Consider the following 9,020-nt stretch of genomic DNA (forward strand, 5'->3'; position numbering starts at 1 on the left):
GTCTTTTTCTGATTGTGTAAAGGTTCGTACCACAGTGGCGCTGACGGGCAGTTATAGCGCAACTTCTCTTCAGAATACTGGAGGAACTATCCTCTATACAGCAGATGATACTTTATTTGACAAAGCAAGATTACACAAAAGACAAAATAGAAAACAACAATAAACAATTGCCTTATTTAGATAGTGTGCACAAATTAATTACAAAACTGGATTATTAATTATTAATTAATATTATTAATATAACCATGAATATTTTATGGTTCACCCTCCATTATATGCAGTATGTTCTCCTAAACTGCAGCCAAATTTAACCCCCGACACTCCCCCATGCAAAAATTCCTTTTGCAACCTTTATAATCATTTATGATAAAACCTTATATATAACCTGCACGTTGGATAATAAATACATATGTAATACATACTAATTTTAAAATAGTTGTAGATAAAATGTTGTGAAACCCATTGAGACAAAATAGTGGAGGGAGTTATCTCCAGAGCTAATATGTTCATGTGCCAGCAGAACAGCAGGGATTGTTGTTGAGGTAAGTGAGAGCAGAGTGTGAAGGAGAAAATGCAGTCAAGCATGACTGTGAGGGATTGTTATGTCCACTAGTTTTTCTTTTACGAGGTGCAACATTTTCATCCTCTCACTGAAGAATGATGTATGTTAATCTCAATGTAGCTTTTAATATCCTTTTTATAGATTGTTAGACAAAGTCATAATGAGAAGCCTGGTATACATACAGATAACTGTGTGTGTGTGTGTGTGTGTGTGTGTGTGTGTGTGTGTGTGTGTGCGCGTGCGCATATAAGCCTTAATTAAAGCCACACTGACAGTAAAAAAAGTCTGCAGCTCCCTTAATAAGGGAGGTTCGATCACAGCATGTAATAAGCAGAAAAAATGTAGTCAAACTTAAAGTCTCTAACCGCAAAAGACACTGATGGCCTCCACGTGCTTTCACAAACACAGACAGAAACACACGACCCGCAGAGCAAGCTGTGATCTTTGACCTCAGGTCCCTGAACATCCCCGATGCCCTGATATCACTCAACAGCCTGCTCAGAACAGGAAACAGGCTTGACTTTAAATACTTGAACTATAATACTTAGCAAAGCATTACCATTAATTACACAAGTGTATTTTTCTAAATGGGAGCGACATGTTGGAGGCTTTATTCTGGACCTCGCGGATAACAGGGATGTTTCTGTTTTGGCTTTAACTCTGAATGGATGCTCAAGTTGATACAAATCTGAATGCTAAGTTCAGTGCCTGAACAGGATTGTCTTTGTAATTTAAACGGAAAACGACCCTTAGGTTCAAGTCAGAACCGACTGGGCCTGAGTTCTAGTTTCCCTCAGCGAGTTGAAGATAGGGTTGGTAATCATCTTCGAGAAAATTGTGTTATATGTGTTAAATCAAAATAAATTGTCTTTTCATCCTTAAAATTCAAATGCCCTGACAAAAAATAAAAATAAAATCTGGTTGCGTAGCTTTCGCAGGACTGTAATAAGCCGATCTGATCTATTCATAAGGCACGAATGTGGACACATTTGACCCAGCTGTGAGGGCTTCCACAGCTGCAGACAAACTTTGACATCTGAGCTATCGATTGCACTTACACTGAGCACCGCAAAGCCTCACTCGGTCCAGAGGTCCAGAGATCCAGAGGGGCACAATACAAGCCAGCTGGAGCACGACACCTGCGTGACATCACATCCGTCCTCCTCCCAAAGATAACATTTGTCCACCGGACTCAGACGTGAGCCGGCTGCGGTGTGGTGACCTAGAATGACTCTGTGAAAAGCTCTCGTCATGAGGAATCCCTTAACCTCGTGTCGTAATGCCTGATCCATGTGCCACTAAGTCGTGCACTGCGAGAGGCTTAAATTCACGGGCTCAACAGGCTGGGCTCCACTGGGTGATGTTTAACGAGTTGGGGCTCGTGGGGATCTGACGCGTCTTTCCTTGTCTTTGTGAGACGTGTGTTTAAATGTGTGTTTATGGGAGCAGGTTGTAATTATGATTATTAAGCGTGCGCCAACATCCATGTTGTCTTATTTTGTTTGTTCAAATCTGCCATTACATTCAGATACATGCATACACTAAAATGTTCCTATATGAGAGCTACTAGATCTCCAGTTGGTCTGCAAGTGAAATCATTTGTTCAGTTAAGTATAATTCTGGAAGGATAACGGTTTGCAGCTTTAGCCCTTTGGCCACCAGATTATCAAGCACTTTATATAGCACTAAACACAAGGCCAGGTGTTTACTCACAATGAGGTCAGATTAAATTTGACAAAAAAACACACATTTAAAATTCATGGTGGCCATTTGGATTCTTTGTTGCTGCTAATCTTTAAGAAGACTGCTGAAGTCAATCCGCTTGTAGCTCTTCATGCGTGAAGAGATATCAGAAGTTAGTTCATTCATCCAGATGCAACATCGATCTCTGTACCACATTTCACTCTAAAACAACACTAAAAATGTCAATCTTAGGGTGGCGCTATGGGAAAGGACAGGGGACAGACAAAGTCATGTGGATCCAGCCTCTGGGGACCATGAATATGTTTACCAAATCTCATCCCCATCCATCCGCCTCGTTCCCATGTATAAAAACATGTATTTCCAATGATAACCTGGGGCACTACAGACTATGATCCATGAAGTAACAAAAACTCACTGTTGAAAAAAGGCTGGTGACAAGATGTAGTAAACCAAACACAGTTATTCTATTTATGCTTTACGGAAAATTGTTTAACCAAAATATGAATCTTTCACTCTATGAGGATAACTCTTTGATTCATGTTTGTCTGGTTGCCAGACTCAGTGATTAATGATACCATCCCTCTGTGAACCGCGGTAAAATAAATGGTAATTCTCTGGGTGATCCATCCGCTTAGTGACTGCAGTTGCCGTTTTTTGTGACACACGAAGATAAATACGAGGTTTTATGACCAAAACTGGGGTACTGAAGCTGTGAGAGAAACAGACGAGGTATTATTTAGTGTTACCAGGTTATGACTCCACTTCAACGAGGACAAAAATAACATTATGTCAGAGAGTTATGGGAACAGGAGGGCTGTGGAGAGATTCTCTGACTCGCTGAAGCTGTGAGCTCACATTTCTGTCCTGCAGGCTGGTCCGCTCTTCGACGTGGGAAACAGAAAAAACACCTCAAAGTTATTACAAGCCGAAACCTAATGCCAAACTATAAAGATTTTTAAAATAACACGCATGCGAAGGGACTAATTCTATTGGGGTTATAACATTTATTAAGTAAAAATGAAGAACAGATCCCTGTAAAAACAATTTAGGTATTTGATGTAATTTTTCAAGGCAATCTGAGAAGTTGGAGAAATCATCACTTTGGCTTTCTCATACATTATTAAAACAAGAGTGATAGCCAACATATTCCCAATGCACCAGTAGCAGTTATTGCAGAAATCCACCTTAATGTTTTAACGTTCATCTTGTTGTTAGCGCCGTTAGACAGTCCGTCATTGCTTTAGTGTTCCACAAAGGCTTTCTGCACTTTTTACATTAAAAGGAACCTGCAAAAGCCTCTATGGTCATAAAACTTCCCCACATTGCACAGATATTGTATTTGCCTGGATTAAAATTGCCAGCAGCCTAATTCACCTCACACCCACAAGGAATTTATTCATATATTTTATGAATTAGCAGTCTGACATTGGCTATATGGTTATTTGGACTGATTAAAACGTTTGACCTGGTGATGGTGCCGGATAAAAATTTGTTTCCTGTTCATGAATCTCTAAATTTCATGTCAATGGACCCTAAAGTTTTTGAACAACTTGTGCTATGAGTTTTAAAAGGCAAACGACAATGCAACATAGTTTACCTTTTTAATAACTCTAATATGACAATATTAATAATTAATAATATATAATGACATGTCAAACATCTGGAAATTGTGGAAATTTATTTCAAGACTTTCAAGACTTGCGTGCACCTCTTGCAACTTTGAGTAAGTTTGTAAGTTTTGTTTACCGTTTAAAAAATAAACGGTTGAATAGTTGCATGCGTTAAAAAACGTACAGGTGCTATCGATAAACGCAATTAGGTTCCAAAGATGTGGGACACAAACAAACATTGTTTCAGTTACTGCCGTGAGGGGAACAGAGTTTGCTGGGTTCGCGAGTGTTCGCGCCCTTGGAAAGATGGCTGCTCCCAGTTTGGAGCGAAACCAGGGATTTTACTGGCATCCATTGTCTGTTGTTCTTTTTCCTTCTGTGGCGTTTAAAATATTGTGTATATTTGAGAAGCTTTACCACGCATTCTGTACATCCCCGCCGGCCGTATCGTCCACCCTGATGATTTTTAATGGTCTGGCCCGCTTTCATTCAAAGTGCGCAGTATCTGGCCCCAACCTGAAATGAGTTGGACACCCCTGCTGTACATACTGGATCAGACTTTGATATGAGGAACGTTATCCCGATCAGGCCCAACAGTGTAAGCTGAGTCCTTGAACTCTCCGGCAGAGGGAGAGAAAAGCACCCAATCTGAACGATAAGGGGATTTCAAACCATAATATGACCCTGGGGCATCAAACATAGGCAAGGATTCAGGTACACGTGAATCAGCAGACTATTCAAACAAAACCAGTGTGGCCCCTCCTTAACAACAAACAGGCTTTATTCAAATAGTGAATTTCATTCTCTGGAGATGAAATAGCTCAGGGGAAGTGAAGACAGGGTGAAGAGTGGAACACACAAAGGCTTGTTTCTTTATGTTTTTTAGCTTTTGTCACATTCATCTGATTCTGACTGTCTTGGAGACATGTTTGGTCCAATGAAACTAGAAATTCATTGCGCTTGAATCAGATCTGGTGGCATGACTGATCACTGGTTTTTAATTGCAGAACAGGGTCGGGGTGACTGTTGAGCTGCGGGGCGTAATTGTTATGAAGTGGAGCTTCTGAGGAGGACCAGAACACCTTGTGTTTGAACGGTAACTTTTTACTCTCTTAAGTCCAGCATTGGAACAGTGTGCAGAACGGGCTCTCGGACTGCTACGGGTTCACATATCAATGTTTACATCAAGCAACAACATGTCATGCTACTTCCTTTCTCTACAAAGTAAAAGCACTTCCTGTTAAGTAAGATTCTTAATATAAACTGTGTTACAGAAGCAGCATGAACTATATTAATTATGCAATCGAACAATTTACAACAGTAATGAAATGTCTATTAAAATTGGAAAACAACAATACCTGCTCTCGAAGATGCAAACCTCTGTGAGAGAGATCTTTACATTTCATACCTTTCATAAGTACAGCTAAAATCACATAAAATGGTTCAGTTACTATTATAGAAAAAAGGGTCACAATATTGTGTATATAAATATATATAATATTTGTTTCATTCTGCAAGATTCTGACAACAAATACACCAAAATCAGCAAAGAACTGAATGTTATATGGTCCACAAGCCATTCCCAAATGGACCGCTGCAGACAGCCCAGAGTACCGCACAAATAATCGCTTTAAAACAATGGAGCTTTTTCCTGCTTCTTTTTTTTTTGAAACGTGGCTCAATTTTAAGAGCATTATTTGAGATTTCATGGTTAGATCGTTTATGCTCTCCTCCAAATCCTGTTCTTGCAGTCAAATGGCCCCTTAGATTTCCTCTACTTCTCCACAAACTGTATACTGATACGTTGTTGCTTACACAGATTTCCTGCGCTTCAGCTTCAGTACTTTCCCCCCAAACTCAGACTGCTTCTGTGTGGTCCTGGAACTTCCGCCTTCGGATTTCTTCTCTATTTCAGAAATACACTGTCCAAATTGTTACATTGTTCTGTTGTATTGTTTTACTCTCCAGTTGTTGATTGTTGGTCTGTCCATTTTAACTTGAGTATTAATAATGGAAATATACAGGCGGATATGGTGAAGGAGACCTCAGAGACTGCACTTTCTGTGTGTGTTGGCTTTCCCTCAAAACTATTATAGAGGAAACTGGACTCCCTGTAGGCTTTATCTGCTCTAAAAAGCCTGAAATGTTGCCATACGTTTACCCCCTGTCACTCTCTCACACACGCATATATGCACAGACCCACTTACACATACACTCTGCTGCATTTAAGTCCAGATGTTCACACTGCATGACAGCTTAGAGACGGCCTCACCTCACATCGAAACTAATTTCACCTGTCAATCATTGCCGTGAAACACACCTTCTCATTTCCTCTACATATCCCCTTATGTGTGTTAGCGTGTGTGTGAGAGTGTGTGGGTTGTACGTATGTGTTTCTGCATGCATGTATGGTCTCACCCTCTGCAGTGTACAATTCTGTACACATGCGTCCCACTGTCCCCCAGTTAAATGTCTCAATTTGGGACAGCTTATCCGCTTAGCTGCCAGTGTTAATACCAACTGCTCTGTGGTGTGAGCATCTGGCAGCGCCTCCGTTTTCCTTTTGTCTTACAACATCGAAGAACTCTGCCAGTATTAATACGATGTGGCATGCTGATAGTGCAAGTGTACGAAATACTTATCCAGTCATTATTGGATAAGTATTTAGGACACTTGCGCTTCAGAAACATTGTTCAAGTTTTGTCCATCACAAATTCCGGTTCCGCCTCTGCATCAGATTTTCACCAATGAAGCATTCATGCTTAAATAGTACTGATAGAAAAATAAATCAGTGGCAGGAAATGTCCCTGTAAATGTATTGCATTACAACGTCTTTGGCTCAATATCATTTTTGCGTATGCAGCCTTGCAATTGCAGCGTGCATAGATCTAAAATGTACTGTGGTATGTACCCTGTGTTTGGTAACACCATTAACTTCCCTAGTGAGGACCATATTAGGACTTGTGTCTCGAAATAGTCTCCTGTAAGTTTGAAAACATGGTATTAGTGGATCCCTCGAAGCTGTTCAGTGGAATGTTTAACGATGAACAAACCACTCGTTATAGCATTAAGTTTAATCCTTGGAAAGGCAACTCATCAGGCATGAGAGACGGGCTGCCTCACAGAACTCATATCCTGACATGTTAGGCTCGTACGACAAGTTTATGAACATTTATATATGGCCTGTCATCTGTAAAAACATGTGACCTGTGACCTTTACCTGCTTTTTGCAAACCTCCTTGTAAAAGTCTCACCAAAGCTCAGTAAGCCTGCTTTATGCCGACGTCTGTCATGTAAATTATGGCAATACTGTAATAATCCTATTTCCCTAATTCCAATTCGCCTACCTTTCTTCACCCAGGCCGATGTCTAGGCCGACTTTCCCTTTGACGAAGTAACAAGCAGGGTTGGAAAGGAATGTCGCAAAAAGTAAGAAAAAAATGGTGAACGTATAAATGTACTCTTTTAGGGATCTAAAACATTTTTTTTCACGTTTTGTTAATGTCGTCGATCGAAATATAAATATAATATATAATAGCACTTTTGTGGTGAGAAGGGTGTCTTTGTTTAGAAGTTATTTCACAAACACACAATTATTCAGACTACTTTTTGCAATGTCCCCCCCCAATGCGGTCTGGAGCTGCTTCTTGATGGAGCATCACAGATTAAAAGAGTTGGCCATGCTGAGAAAGAGGGAAGGAGCCAGTGGGATACAAGAGGGTATGATGACGCAGAAAGAAGTGATTTGTGTTGTGTTCATTTTGCACACCAACATGCGGCGGATTAAACGTTTTAACTTCCTAAGTGGATCTAAATGACAAAGACTTTTTAGTCCAACCAAAGGTTCTATTGATTTTATCCAAACAAATATGTGCTTTACCCCTAGATCCTTTAAATATGAGCCCACGCGTTCAGTCAGCACATTGGAGGTGTTGCTGATCTGCTCATGCTACAGCTTGAAGTGGTAAGCTTCTCTTAGAACAGAAGCTTACGGCCTTAAATCCCTGCTCTGCATGGATGTGCAGCTCCTTAATTCCACTTCACCCTTCCCTAAAACACCTGGGTCAATAGAGACAACCAGCATAGTGCCATTAAAAGCACACAACGTTTCCATTCAAATAAACGGCCATTTATATTTGTACCGCTGCCATCCCCCCGTTGTAGCAGGCTAACGTCAGTATAATAAATATATATATTAACGATCTCACAATGAACATTGAGTAAAAAATGTAATTTGTGACATTAACAACGCAGTAGTTACTTGTTGCTTTGACTGATGACTCATACCTCCACAGTGAACCACTGTCTTCCCAGAAGTAATCTTTTACGTACCACTCTTTACCTGGAGGCTGTTCCTGTCTCTTCACATACCATGTAGCATACCTTCACTGTTGACACACACAACATGTGACCTCCATGCTGTGAGGAATCTGATAATGACCGATTTGTGGGTTTCCTCAAGGACCTCTCTGTTCCGTTGCCGACTCTCGCTGCACATTTTAAGATTTGCTTAGCCGGTTTTTTTTTTGTCAGTTGTTCCGTCTTATGTGTCTCTTTTATTCATGTCAAGAATTTGTTGAGACTTCTGTCTCAGCACTGCAAATGTCACGTTAGTTCCTATTTATACAGGTTATGTTTTCATTGGTTCTTCTCTTAAGTGATTTTTTAAGTTTTTCAGGCTGGATTAGGATTTATTTTTATGTATTAGCAGAAAGACAACAAGGAACATTATGACCCCCTTCGATTTGACCCTGTAGGCCAAGGATTACAACCTGAGAAAGTAATCAGTCTTCATCACACTCTAATCACTGTGAACAATATAATAGAGTGTAAAAATTCTACTGGGATAACCATCACTAAAGTTTGAGTTTGATTTAATTTGTATCCTTCCTCACTGCACACGTCCCTCTAGAAACAATGTCTCCTGAGTTAATTGATGTAAGGCATCTTCAGATTGTTGCCTCCACGACTTTCCACCACTGACCACATCTTCTAAAGTTCTGATATCTCTTTTCTCCGTCAATTGTTAAACATCTGATCATATCTCACAATAAATTACTATCAGACCTCCAAACATCCATCATTATTTCTCTCAGTGGCTCAACTCCTTAGAAGCCACTTAACACACGTCTGGGAGACTGGAA

This window comes from Gasterosteus aculeatus, chromosome 4 (genome assembly GCF_964276395.1).
Source record: "Gasterosteus aculeatus chromosome 4, fGasAcu3.hap1.1, whole genome shotgun sequence".
In the NCBI taxonomy this organism is placed as follows: domain Eukaryota; kingdom Metazoa; phylum Chordata; class Actinopteri; order Perciformes; family Gasterosteidae; genus Gasterosteus; species Gasterosteus aculeatus.